This window comes from Diadema antillarum, unplaced genomic scaffold, assembly GCF_040938485.1.
Source record: "Diadema antillarum isolate AM-2024a unplaced genomic scaffold, OU_Dant_1.0 seq00000847_RagTag, whole genome shotgun sequence".
Lineage (NCBI taxonomy): Eukaryota > Metazoa > Echinodermata > Echinoidea > Diadematoida > Diadematidae > Diadema > Diadema antillarum.
In genome coordinates, this window is record NW_027271721.1 from 456,089 (window position 1) to 470,549 (window position 14,461).

Consider the following 14,461-nt stretch of genomic DNA (forward strand, 5'->3'; position numbering starts at 1 on the left):
ATAAGCAGTGCAGTATTGTCATCCTTTAAGACAAGTATTAATCCATGTTCAAATCTATTAGCATGAAAACAAACAAGAATACAAGATTCTACCAAAAAAAAAAAAAAAAATTCAAGAAATGACTTCAAGTATTCTTCGTAGAACTGCAATATCCATTCCTGCAACAAGTGCAAATTAGTTCAGGTAATGATAGCCATACATTTCTCCTAATCTAATTCTTCCACTTATTTGATTGTTTGGCTACTATTCTCTCCACTCTGATAGTCATTACAGATAAGTTATTACAACGTTCATGCCGAAGATACAATTCTCATTTATGAATTCATTTCAATAGTGGTCTCATAATCTATAAATCCATAAACTCCTAAAACCTACCAATTACCAAATGATATGAGTGCTGTATGGTAAGCATCAAGCAAATTTATAGGAATGTCTGATGTTTCTTGTAAACTCGACACGTAAATGAAGATAGTTCCTCTCATATTGAAGTACGTATTGACACACACAACATCACATTACATCTAAACTCAGTGCATTGTATTCAGAGTTGTAAGGTCATGTGAGGTACAAATAAACTGTATTTCTACATTGTCAGGGATTTAACTCACAAACCAAGAAAAGGTGTTCTTCATATAGGTCTGTAGATTACTCAACACTGACACACAGTTTGATAATGCAAAAAGTTTATTCTTTACATAGGCTTACAACAAAATAAGAAATGAAGGCAACACTGGCAATGTATTCAAATGCACTTACAATGAGTGAATGATTGTACACAGTAGAAAAATAAAGACAAACAAAAAATATATAAACTTCTTTGAGATGACACGTAAATAACACAGACAAAAACTGAAGTACTCCCCTGACTTTGGCAAATGATATTGGAAGTACGTGTACTGATACCATTTCACACACACAGCTAAGTCTGAATAACAAGAACAGTGATCCATACTATTTACAGCAATGTATTCATATTTTTGAACACATACACACACACAAAAAAAAAAAAAAAAAAAAAAAAAAACAACAACAACCTAGCAAATAAACTGTGATGCCTGGGACATCTTTAACCAAAGTACAGTGTGACCATTTTATGAAACCACTTGACATTCCTAGATGAAGGTAAAACTGAAAAAAATGGCACTTGAGTCAAAGTTCAGTGACCTTTGATCATGAAGGATTTGCCCAAGATCTATCAAAACTTGTGTAGCATATCAAGGCCAGGTACCAAGAAAATCCATACAGCAGTTTTTCTTTTAATAATTGTGATTACAAGATCTTGGATAAACAGGCCAACAGATACAGTAAAACATGATATATTCGTGGCATGAATTTTTCGCGAATTGGAGCCGACGGACTTTTTTGCGGCATGAAATTTTCGCGAACTTCCACTGGCATTCAATGCATATAGTGTAGACAAGAACTTTCGCGTGCATTTAAATTTCGCGAATCTTGGCGCTCAAAAAAATTGCGAATCTTGGCGCTTGCGAAATTCGCGAAATTAAAATGCATGCGAACATTCCTCGTTTTACAGTAGACTGGAAGGATGGGAATATAAATGTTTTACGGGTAAACTTCTCTCACGCTAGTAAAAATCTTCTTATGTGTTTCTGAAATATGCTTGCTATATTGAGTGAGTTGTGCCATAGACATGCGTGTTCATAAATCTGCACTGACTAGGACAATTATGTAATAATGAAATCTCTTTGTGTCCATGCTCAATATAATGGGGTGCGCTTTTACAAAAAGATAACACCCTTTATCTAGCAATTATGAACAACAACTTTCGTAGGAATGGCAAATTTTGCACGTGAAATTACTTGAATACCATTCTGACAAACATATATTTCTAGTACAGTGATGAACTTTGAAACAGAAAAAAAACCTGCATATTCTTTGAAGGATTACAAAACTGTTCATACAAATATTTAGACCAAAAAAAGGAGGGGAATCTTATTAATACCACAACACACCCTACAATGCAAAACTCTTATTTGACAAAACATGGCTTAAGTATAATACACCAACCTACAATGCACACATTACATAAGCACTTTGCATATCGTTTACCTCATTAATTACTATCTGTACATGCACATGGAACCTGCATTTAAGAAGACTTGACTTTTTTTTTTCTCCTTCAAGACACACAAGTGGGTTACATTTAAAAAAATGAAAGCAATTAAAGAACATAACTAGAAGACAAAAAAACAAACAAACACATACACATTGTATTCTGTATACAGTTTTGTGCTGCAATTTAGGAAAGGTTAATTAGAATGAAACTATATGCAACAATTTTTGAAGCTTTCCTATCACAACCTGAGCCATTCATAGTGACAATTGTTACTAAATCATGTATCTCCAACACGAACATGGTGAACCTCTAGTACTTAATAATTTTTTTCTTTCTTTAGTGTATTGACAAAAGTTGGTTAATCTTTGACATGTAACTTCTGCATAAATATATTCTTTGTAGTCTGCTCCGAATGAGAGAGAGAAAAAAAAAGGCAACTATTTTGATACTTACACCCATTTTTAACTCATACAGGAAGTGGCGCAGGCAGGGTTGCCATTCAACAACCATTCTACTAACTTGCTGACAAGAAAAAAACTAACAACTTTTAGAAACAGTATACTGCAAAACCCGAAACATTTGTAGCATGAAACTTCACGAATTGGAGTCGACGGTTATTTTTGCAGCATTAAACTTTTGCAAATTGCCACTGGCATCCAATGCATTGTGTGCACAAAACCTTTCCCATACAATCTAATTTCACGAATCTTGGCTCCTTGCAAAATTTGCGAAAGTTTCATGCACGTGAAATCTTTTTTTTGTGATAGCTTAGAATTGTCTCCACCCATGATGAAAATTAGAGGCTAACAGTATTTCTGGCATGTTCAGTAGTATTGACCTTCAGATACATAATATCAAATCTCTTCTGTGACAAGCAAACCACATCAATTGTTTAAGGCAAGTATGAGCTTTATCTGGTTTGCACAACACTTTTCTAGAATTATTGCATGTCAATATTTGTGGATATAGAACATTGCCGGTGGCACTTTTCAAACAATCACTGTGAACATAGGGCAAAATGTATTGTTTCTATACAAACACTAAACACAAATACTCTATGTCATCAACACAAAACAATATGAGCTATATGACAAACTAAAGAGGCAAGAAAGACAATGTCCAATCACACTTGTACTTTGGCAAATAATATATCAAACTTTTTGAAAGGCAACAAAACAATACAAAATCACTTGAAACAAACTTCCTCTGTATAAAATTTGGGTGCATATCTACTAATTAACTGGGGTTTTTTCTACATCCGCTACACTATTCAATACATCTTATTCTTATCTACAAACATTCCTGCTAGCAAAGATGACATACATGTACGTGAAGTTGGAGTTGACAACTATTTTTTTTTTTAATGTACCACAAGCAGGGCTGCCAAAATTTCCTCCTCAAAAATCAAGGAGATTCCACAGAAAGTCCCTACTTAGCACTAGCAGCAAGGCAAGTGACATATCCTTGTTTACAACCCTTTCTGCATGACGGCAGAAATGACATAAAAGGGACTGGTGAGGGATGGAACATACAGAATGAGCCATTCGAAGGGATCAAAATTCCAGCGAGAAAGGTTAAATCACAAAGATGTCTGAAAATACCGTAACCTTCTCGAAACAACACTTCACACTGAAGGTAAGATCATACTGTATGTCATCTACAACATCATCATCCCATATTTCATATGGGTTTAATACTCAAAATGATGCATATCTCTACCTCAAAGTTTCTGTGGTTGCCATTTTCGCAGCGTGACATCCTAACAAGCCTACACCTAGCTAGGCACTTCTACTTGCACCTTAGCTGTCTTAGTGCCTCATGCATGCAGTGCTAACCTAAACTGTGTTGTGCTCTCTCCTGCTGCTCTCTCTCTCTTTGCTATGGGTTTTACAGCAACATATTTTCCCATGGGAGAACATCTCCACAAAACTTCTCATGGGATAACATATCAATTACATCTAACCACTGAATGGTATTTGACATGTTACGTGCATTTTGTCCACAGCATCGACTGATACAGGCTTCTCTACATTAAATCTACAGTAAATAATGCTCTACAACAAACTCCTGCATCTATTTATAAAGGAAACATACATGTACACATGATTTTGAATGTGTTTCATGTGTGCAAAGACAAAAAAAAAAACATGTAATCAAATAATATAAAATATATCTGCTTTTTCTATTACAAATGAGTAGAAGGTATTATAACATGAGGTAACTTTTTTCATTCTTTGGTTTGCATTTGTTTGTTTTTGGTTTGTTTGTTTTTTACAAAATATAATGCCCTCACTGCTATCAATGATAGTAAATAAATACATATCAACACACACACACACAAAAATTACTGTTCAATGCTGTATGTAAAGAAAAAAAAAGGAAGGAAAGTTGTCTCAATATATGTTATCCTAATCAACTAGTTTGAACAAAACAAGAACTCTATAGTGCTTGGGAGACCTGTGTCGTACCTACAGTATCTACAGATTACTTGAAAGACGCTATGTCAAGGAATGCTTACAATGAACACTAGATACAATGTATCTCACTGTTATCAATGTCAATGACAATGGAGCCCGTAAGCTGATTCTTATCAGGAAAAGGTGAAGAATATATGTAGTCTTATTGTGATAGTCTCAATGATATCAATTCCTGTGGCTACAAGACAGTGCTGTGGATGTCTGACCAGCTACAGTATATTGAGTGGAGTCTTGGTGGGGCTCACCTTGGAAATGCTCCCCATGGCAGCCAGGCAAGTGTAGGAGCAGCTAGTTCAGCCTAGGAAAGTCCTCAGCAAAGAGGGTGTGCTTGCGACAGACTGGACACGTTCCTTCCTCATTCACCCACACCTTGATGCACTGTAAAGGGATTAGGCAAAGAGATGGTCAGTCACCAGTCTAAACACATTTACATATCAACAGGAATAATGGCACTGACTTTTCATAATGAAATGACAGCTTCATCCACACGCACATCAGAGAAACGTGTTCAAATGGAAGTGGGTATGTGAAACTAGAGCACTCACAATCGAGCACATGTATCCCCCGAACCCGTCTCCTATACCCTATCTTGATTACCTTTTAGGCCAGAATGTTGTATAATATGGCAACTGTCGCAGGATACAATAAAATCTGATGAAAAATGAGGCTAGTATATATAGCACATACAAGGAATATGACATGTCATCCTATAAAAGTTTGAACAATGAGAGCGCTGGCAATGAAAACTTTGTTACTTAGAATAACTCCCCATAAACCTCCAAAGCAAGTTTGAATAAAATCCGACAAGAAATGTGGCTTTATATAGAGCATATACAAGAAATGTGACATGGCCTCCAAGTCAGAACACTGAGGGTGCTGTCACCACAAACTGTTGTGTCCTTCATGTAGAATGACCACCATTACACCTCTTTAGCACGTCTGAGTAAAATCCACTAACAATCAAGTAGTTATATAAAATAAGCATGCATTTTTGCAAATTTTGACATGAACAGGGTGACCTTTGACCCTGTAAAAGGTGGAACAGTGAGGGCAGCATTATCAATCAGTGTAGGTGTATAGATTTGACTATGATACATTTACATACCAAATTTGAAAACTAGAAATGTCGCTATGGTGACTGGTATGCCTCCGCCATAATGCATGGTTCTCCTAATAGGTCTATAGTACATATGGACAATGTGTGATTATTTTTCACAAAATTGGCAAAATATTAAAATGACAAGTTTATCACAAATGTGTTGAATGTTCACCTTCCTAGACCTAGGTTTAATTGGATTAATACAATAGGAGAGCATGTATTTGAAGATTTAAGGACTTTAACTTGACTTTGACCCATTCATAAGTTTATGCATTGAGTAATTTTCAAGGTATGGAGTAAAAGTGCAATTTCTGTATTGAATAGTAAATTGTTGCCATTTTCATCTGGCCTTTGACCCTAAAATTCATATTAAGAGAATCACTGTCAGGCAGAACATGCATAAATATGTAGTAAGTTTCAAGATAAGTTGAGCCACTTCCTAGATATGGAGGAAAAAGTTAGTTCAGCACTTTCACTTTATCTTTGACCTTTGAGGCAAAAAAAAAAACTAGAAATGTCGCTATGGCGACTGATGCCTCCGGCACCACTTCGTGGCGGAGGCATAAAAAAGAAAAAAACAAACTTCCCAGAGAAACTCTATTGGGTTATACATGCATACACCAAGTGTAAAAAAAAATAATCCTGCTGGCATTGCATAAATATGAGGGAATGGCAAAATTTTGAAGTGTTGCCCTTGACTTTTGACCCCTGACCTTTGACCCCATGAACCCTTAAATTTCTAGATAATCACTGCCAGTCAGAACATGTATATACCGGGTGTCCCAAAAAAAGCGGAACGGTGGATTTTCAGTACCTTGCGTTCTAAAAGTGATATATTTTTTGACATTATTAGAAAGAGCATCTTCCGCAGAAGACCATGATACCAAAATCATTAAATTTGGTTCTGCACTTTTTATTCTACGCCAATTTCTGTAAATGCAGTCATTTTCATTTTTTTGCGACTTATGAGATAATAATTTGGGTGCGACACGCGTTCCATACGGTGAATTGTGTAAGCTCGTTAATCCATGTCAACAAAAGATAACGCTTTCATATTGGGAGCGCGCACACACACACAGACACACAGACACACACACACACACACGAGTTTCCCAATGTGAAACTGTATCTTTTGTTGACACGGATCACTGAGCTTACACAATATTCACCGTATGGATCGCGTAGTGCACTCAAATTATTATCTCATAAGTCGCAAAAATCCGGCGAAATTTGGCAATGACTGCATTTTCAGAAATTGGCGTAGAATAAAAAGTACTAAACCAAATTTGATGATTTTGGTATCATAGTCTTCTGCGGGAGATGTTCTTTCTAATGATGTCAAAAGATATATAACTTTTAGACCGCAAGGTACTGAAAATCCACCGTTCCGCTTTTTTTGGGACACCCGGTATACTATGTTCCATGAAGACACCTTGAACAATTTCCAAGGTACAGAGAAAAAAGTGAAATTTTAATATTTCACTTGACCTTTTGACCTTTGACCTTCAAACTCAAGACCCCAAACTCTCACCAGAGAATCTTAATTGGGTAATACATGTATACACTAAGTTTCAAGAAAATATCTTCAGCCCATGCATAGATATGGTGGAAATAGTGGAATTTTACGTATTTGACCTTGACCTTTTGACCTTTGACCTAGAGCTTGTGCACCCTAATGTTGATAGGCCAAACTTCACCCCCTAATACACATACATGCCAAGTTTCATTGGGATACCTCAAACAAAAAACTATAGGCATCTTCATTTCACTATAATGCATCTTTTTGCAAAATTTGAAGAAAATCAGATAAGAAATGTGGCTGATAGAGCACACACAAGTATATGTAAGCCAGAAAAAGCGAGGGCACCAACACCAAAAACAATATAAGCATCTTCATTTCACTATAATGCACCTTTTTGCAAAATTTGAAGAAAATCTGATAAGAAATATGGCAGATAGAGCACACACAAGTATACATATAAAGACAGAAAAAGCGAGGGCACCACCGTCTAAAACAATATAAGCATCTTCATTTCACTATAATGCACCTTTTTGCAAAATTTGAAGAAAATCTGATAAGAAATATGGCAGATAGAGCACACACAAGTATATATATAAAGACAGAAAAAGCGAGGGCACCACCATCTAAAACAATATAAGCATCTTCATTTCACTATAATGCACCTTTTTGCAAAATTTGAAGAAAATCTGATAAGAAATGTGGCTGATAGAGCACACACAAGTATATGCATAAAGACAGAAAAAGCGAGGGCACCACCACCAAAAACAATATAGGCATCTTCATTTCACTATAATGCACCTTTTTGCAAAATTTGAAGAAAATCTGATAAGCGCCTAAAACAATATAAGCATCTTCATTTCACTATAATGCACCTTTTTGCAAAATTTGAAGAAAATCTGATAAGAAATATGGCAGATAGAGCACACACAAGTATATGTATAAAGACAGAAAGAGCGAGGGCACCACCATCTAAAACAATATAAGCATCTTCATTTCACTATAATGCACCTTTTTGCAAAATTTGAAGAAAATCTGATAAGAAATTTTCCTGATAGAGCACACACAAGTATATGCATAAAGACAGAAAAAGCGAGGGCATCACCACCAAAAACAATATAGGCATCTTCATTTCACTATAATGCACCTTTTTGCAAAATTTGAAGAAAATCTGATAAGAAATATAGCTGATAGAGCACACACAAGAAATGTCCATAAGCATCCAAGTTGGAACACTGAGGACGCAATCACCAAAAACAATAGGATTCTTTGTCTTACCATAATACACCTTCATGCCAAATTTGAAGATGATCGAAGAAGAACTGCAGCGAGTAGAGCGCTCACAAGAAAATCTCTGCGGTGGACTCCATTGCCAAGTATTTAATATACAGCAGACAGCCAAACAAAGCTTGACTCATTTAGCCCGAAATAACAGGCTCATTAGGTAGGCAACAAAATATGTTATTTCTAAGTCCACTATAACACATCAAACCATTAAGTTAATTAATTCAAAAGAGCTTAGATATGGTATGAACGAACAATTTCAGTTCAGGAACTATTATCAATTCAACAACAAATGTCATCATCAAAAGTCTTACATAAGCTAATCTCACACAAAGTCTAACACAAAGTCATAATTCAGATGATTTTTGGGAGATGATCTGTGAGAAACGGCACCTGCTTGATAAAAACCTGTAATAGTGTTTGGTATAAGAAAGTGTTCATGCTAACAAGCCTGAAAGAAAATTGGGTTTGTGTTTGCAAGTACAAAAAAATATGTAATGAAGACAGTTTGGTGCCTTACCTATCACAATGATTTGTGCAACAATCAACAGCAACTTTGTATTCAAACAGACACAGTGGGAGTCAGTAAGGGAAAGGAATGAATGACATATTCTGCATGGAATCTTGTGTGATACATTACCCCAGAGTGAAAGGTGTGGCCACAGTCCAGCTTCCTTTTGTTGGGGTCTCCCTCCATCTCCTCCTGACACACCACACACATGGACACGATGTCTTTAGCCTGCAGCATACACACATTCATACACACACACATACAAACAAACATACAAAATTTACAGACATATATTTGATGGTTACTTCTATCTCTGAACAGCATCTCAGGGGCAAATATTTCAGCAGTCTGTCCAAGTGGTTAATTGATTTCACATAAACAATCTACAGCAATCGTACCATGATGCTCTTCTGATGGTTTATATGATGTTCACCTCTGCAGGGATCTCGCCAGTGTATATCACCCTTGTCGGCCCCGACAAGCGTGCGGTTTGAAGAAGCAATTGCCGACAAGGGTAAAACTTGCCGACAAGGGTAACACCACGCGTGAACTTGCGGACAAGGGTACCTTGCTTGACGAGCTAAGTTCGGACCAATTTCTCGCCTTTTTCAGTCTTTATTATCTGGCTAGAAAAGAAGCTAGATGTTGAAAGCAGCAGCAGTTTACATACTTATACAAGCGCAAAAATTTACCCACGCAGTCACCGCACCGATCACAACAACGCGGCTCAACAGAGCGACATACTAGCTGATACCAGGGAGGTCTCACCTCCCTGCTGATACACACCACATCACACACTTGCTCACTCACATGCGCTCTGATTTGGGATCCACACACACATGCACAAGCACCCAGCCGGCCACTTACAGCCTCCTGCATGTACAACGGTACAGTGTATTGTGAGAGCATGGGTAGGGTCCATGGTGAGAGGGAGAGAGAGGACGGAAAGAGAGGGTCGGAGGCCGAATTGAAGGAGGCTGAGGAAGGCTGACACGTGCTCGCTTGTTGTCACGCTTGTTGTCGGGTTACGCAAAAACAAACGATATGAAATGCATGCCCCCCTCCGCCAAAGGTTGTATTTTTTTTTTTTTTTTTTTGGCTGCTTTGGTTTGTTTGTTAGCTTGTCTGCCTGTCTGTCTCTCTATTCGCAAAATAAGTCAAAATTTGGGAACAGATTAGGATGAAATTTTCAGGAACAGTTGGTTGGTAAAATGGCGCAAGGAACAGATGATTAGATTTTGATAGTGAGCAGGATTTATAATACCACCGAAATTCACAGCCAGGATCCAGGATCTTTAGACTTTGTTTCGTATATTTGAAAGGATTCGTATCAATTCTTTAGGAAGCTTGCCATCGGCAATGACGCAAAATTAGATGCGTTCAAAGCATTGCCGCAGAGAGAAAATTAACTCCATTTTTTCGTTAAAAAAAGAAAAGAAAAAAGAACGTGCGATGGAGTAAGCAAATGCAAATTGTTATTTAGGTTTTGGTAGTTTCAGTGGGTTATTTTTTTTTTTAATCTAAAAAGCCATGCGTTCCATTTTAGCCTTTTCAATATCTATGGATTTGTAAACGTCATTCGTGAATATTCCATTTTCCTTCTCCGGGCCGAAATTTATAGTAATTCTGTCATGATGGTCTTTCAAGTTCAACGTATACGTAATGCTCCACGTGCTTCTGGCTTGGTTTGTAAAAAGGTGGGTTAGGGGGCCTTCACGGGCAGAAAATAAATGATGATCATTCATCAATGTTCCCAGTTGGTTTACATGCTATGTACACGCTGTTTACGACCACTGAAGCAAGGTGGCAGTACGCGCGACATTCTTTATCTGACACCTGGCTTTCGTGGAAATTTCATGGAAATTTCCACAAGCCATGATATCAAGTTTCCCCACTGCTTGAGGTCGTGCTTTTTTTTATTCTTCATTACGAACACCAATTTGTTCAACTTGAAAAGTGTAGATAATTTGCTTTGAGGACGTGTTTCTTTTTTTTTTTTCATTGCAGCATCGGTAACATTTTGTTTTGTTCATCGTCCCTGCATGGCAGGGGTTCATGGGAGGAGAACGATAGGAATGACTGGGGAGAAAATAAATTGAAAGAAGGAAGCATCTTTTGAGCGAGCTGTCTTTGTTTTCCTCTACACCAGCATCAGTTATCGCCACCAAGATTCTTTTTTTTTTCGTTACTCCGACAGATTAATGATAAAATGATGCTAGATTCTTTATTCTGAAGGTTCGTTAATCCAAAAATGATTAAGAAAAAATGCCCGTTCATTTCACGACGAAATCAGTTTTGTTATTTCGAACGTTCTGCCAGTGAAATTTCGGAATAAAACGACGGCACAAAACAGCGTGTTTTCGTACTCTAAGGGTCAGTTATTCCGACAGAAGTAGTAATGATGAAATAATAAATTGTAGATTCTTTATTCTGAAGGTTCGTTAACCGAAAATTGAATAAAGAAAAATGTCCGTAAATTTCAAAACGAAATCAGTGCGTCATTTCAAACGTTTTGCCAGTGAAATTTTGGAATAAAACGACTGCCCCAAAACAGTTGCAGTTTTCTTACTCTGAGGGTTCGTTACTCAGACAGATTAATGATAAAATAATGCTAGATTCCATATTCTGAAGGTTCGTTAATCCAAAAAATGATTAAGAAAAAATGTCCATTCGTTTCCACAACGAAATCAGTTTTGTTATTTCGAACGTTTCTGTCAGTGAAATTTCGGAATAAAACGACGGCACAAAACAGCGTGTTTTCGTACTCTATAAGGGTCTGTTATTCCGACAGAAGTAGTAATGATGAAATAATAATAGATTCTTTTTTCTGAAGGTTCGTTAACCGAAAATTGAATAAAGAAAAATGTCCGTAAATTTCAAAACGAAATCAGTGCGTCATTTCGAACGTTTTGCCGGTGAAATTTGGAATAAAACTGCCCAAAAAACAGTTTGCACTTTTCTTACTCTTAGGGTTCGTTACTCCGACAGATTAATGAAAAAATAATGCTATATTCCTTATTCTGAAGGTTCGTTAATCCAAAAATGATTTTAAAAAATGTCCGTTCATTTTACAACGAAATCAGTTTTGTTATTTCGAACGTTTCCGTCAGTGAAATTTCAGAATAAAACGACGGCCCCAAAACGGTTACAGTTTTCTTTTACTCTGAAGGTTCGTTACTGCGAAAGAATAACGATATCATACTTTAGATTCTTAATTCTGAACGATCGTTAATCGGAAAACGATAAAGAAGAAATGAAAACGGTTACAGTTTTCTTACCCTCAGGGTTCGTTACTCCGAAAGAATAATGGCAAAATAATACTCTACATGCTTAATTCTGAATGATCGTTAATAGAAAAATTATAAAGGAGAAAATATTCGTTTATATCCAAACGAAATCAGTTTTGTTATTTCGAATGTTCTGCCAGTATAATTTCGGAATACAAAAACGGCCCCAAAAGGGTGTTTTCTTATTGTGAAGGTTTGTTATTCTGAAGCAGTAACGATGATAGATGATAGATTCCTTTCTGAAGGTTCGTTGATCGGAAAATAATAAAGAAAAAATGCTTGTTCATCTTCGAACGAAATCAGTTTTATTTTGAACATTCATCTGTAGTACCGACCTTTGGTGTTGTTGTTGTTTTCGATTACAAACCTTCGAAGTACTCAGTAATGAATCGTTTCATTTTATGATTAAACAAACCTTCGGAATAATGACCATCATTACATTTTTGTATATCTCTTTGATGTCACGGCCAAACAACCGCAGTATACCCAGAAAGGAAAGTGCAACGATGTCCCGGAAGTTCTCGATCGCTTCTCGCGCATCTGCATGCAATAGGCCTACCACGTGGTCGAGCAGACGGCGAGAAAGCAACACGGCGCGCGTTGTTGCGATGCAGAGGCGGCTAATTATTGCAACAGTGAAACAGGAAAGGCCTAAAAGAAATCGGAACCTCCACCATCGGCACCTACTTCTCTTTCATTTATTATTTAGAAACTGCCGCTAACAAAAGGTATGGAGTTTCTGCATTGTTTCTGTGAGAATATGCCCCTCACAACGTTCATTACATCTCCGTGAAAATGTCGCATTTAGTGGCATTTTAGCGGCGATTTATCTGTGTTGTATTGAGCATTAGCGAAGGCTTCCGCGCTTCGCGAGGGAGGGGGAACCCCCCTCCCGTACCCACCCCCAGAACAGCGCGCATAAATGCCGACAAGCGTGAAGAAATTCCTGGCGAGAACCCTGCTCTGCATACATGGAATTGATCAATATAAACATTCTTGCATGTATGAATGTAAAGGAACTATGAAGCAACTGCTCAATGTCATCATTCTGGTAACTTCTTTTCAGTGAAGTCAACTATTCCTGCAAAATAATGACAAAATCTGAATACAAGGCTTAGATTTTGGCTCCTTCATGAAATAATCAGCTCTTGCCATTACTTATATTCGTAGACATTTTTGAGAGACTTACAACTGATTGTGCACAAAGCATGCAAAACTACTGTCCCATAGTACATCTTGATATAAAAAATGCCTTTCCACAAACAGGAGAGTATTTAGTGTATGAAGTTTTCCCCTCCAAAGTCCAGATTGACTCCTCTGACCTTTTTCTGCTTCTGTGAGCGTTTTAGGTAGTTACTGGCCTCCGAGATGATGGTTCCCATGGCGATGCCGCTGAGGCTACCATTGTGGTCCAGACGAACCTGGAGGATTGCATCAGTCAGCTCCTGTCTGCTCAAAGAACAAAAAAACAAACAAACAAACAAACAATCAAGATAGGATGGACCTCACTTTCCTTTCCTTAGGCCTTGATAGCTTTGCATTAATCATCCTTGAACATTGTGCTTACATAACAATAGGTCAATGAGTTTCTGCAGTACATGTCTGCGCAACCAGTCGACTTTGAACTATTCGTTTCCACAGGTAAATGAACTAACGGCCTTTTGCATGCTTTCACCACATTAAACAATTACAATGAAAACGTGTAGTCACAAGTGGAAACCATCAGCTCCTATTTAGTAAAAACTGGTCATCCAAGAGTCAGAATTCAATTAGCTCCTTACATACCGAAAATCACATCTTAATAATCTTGGTGTAATGTTACACGCAGTGGGGAAAAAGTCAGCAAAGAACATGATTGATTTTGCAGAGTAAGCAAGAGAGTCACAGCTTGACAAAGAAATTTGCATCAGCTAAACCTTCTAGTTGAATATTGTGCACATTATGTAGTCCTGGACCATACAATGGAATATAAATTTGCTTGATACTGTCACTCTAATCAGTATGGCAGGTGGAAAGAGACTAAAAGACCAACCAGGGAGGTACCAATGCCACTACAACGAAAGTAACATTATAATATAAACATAGAAATATCAGCATAAAATTGCAGTGCATGGATCAACATTGTTGCTGATACATCCATACCATGTGGTATTCTTTTATCTACTGTAAAAGTGGAAATTTTCGCGGTGTTGAAATTTTCGCACATT